The sequence below is a fragment of the Epinephelus moara genome, chromosome 22 (genome assembly GCF_006386435.1).
Source record: "Epinephelus moara isolate mb chromosome 22, YSFRI_EMoa_1.0, whole genome shotgun sequence".
NCBI classification, from domain to species: Eukaryota; Metazoa; Chordata; class Actinopteri; order Perciformes; family Serranidae; genus Epinephelus; species Epinephelus moara.
In genome coordinates, this window is record NC_065527.1 from 526,732 (window position 1) to 527,711 (window position 980).

Sequence of the window (980 nt, forward strand, 5' to 3'; positions counted from 1 at the left end):
GGGCCTGATGACGGCTAAAGGACGAGCTAATGACAGGCCTGATGACGGCTAATGGACGAACTAACGACGGGCCTGATTATGGCTAAAGGACAAACTACCGACGGGCCTAATGACGGCTAAAGGACAAGCTAATGATGGGCCTGATGACGGCTAAAGGACGAGCTAATGACAGGCCTGATAACGGCTAAAGGACAAGCTAATGACGGGCCTGATGACAGCTAAAGGACGAACTAACGATGGGCCTGATGATGGCTAAAGGACGAGCTACTGACGGGCCAGATGACAGCTAAAGGACAAGCTACCGACAGGCCTGATAACAGCTAAAGGACAAGCTACCGACGGGCCTGATAACGGCTAAAGGATGAGCTACCAACGGGCCTGATGACGGCTAAAGGACAAGCTAACAACAGGCTTGATGACAGATAAAGGACGAGCTAACGACAGGCCTGATGACGGCTAAAGGACGAGCTAACAATGGGTCAGATGATGGCTAAAGGACAAGCTAACGACAGGCCAGATGACGGCTAGAGGACAAGCTAACGACGGGTCTGATGACAGCTAAAGGACGAGCTAACGACAGGCCAGATGACGGCTAAAGGACGAGCTAACGACGGGCCTGATGACGGCTAAAGGAGGAGCTAACGACAGGTCTGATGAAGGCTACAGGACGAGCTAACGATGGGCCTGATGACGGCTAAAGGACAAACTAACGACAGGCCTGATGACGGCTAAAGGACGAGCTAATGACGGGCCTGATGATGGCTAAAGCACAAGCTAACGACGGGCCTGATGACGGCTAAAGGACGAGCTAATGACGGACCTGATGATGGCTAAAGGACAAGCTAATGACGGGCCTGATGACGGCTAAAGGACGAGCTAATGACGGGCCTGATGACAGCTAAAGGACGAACTAACGACGGGCCTGATGACAGCTAAAGGACAAGCTACCGACGAACCTGATAACGGCTAAAGGACAAGCT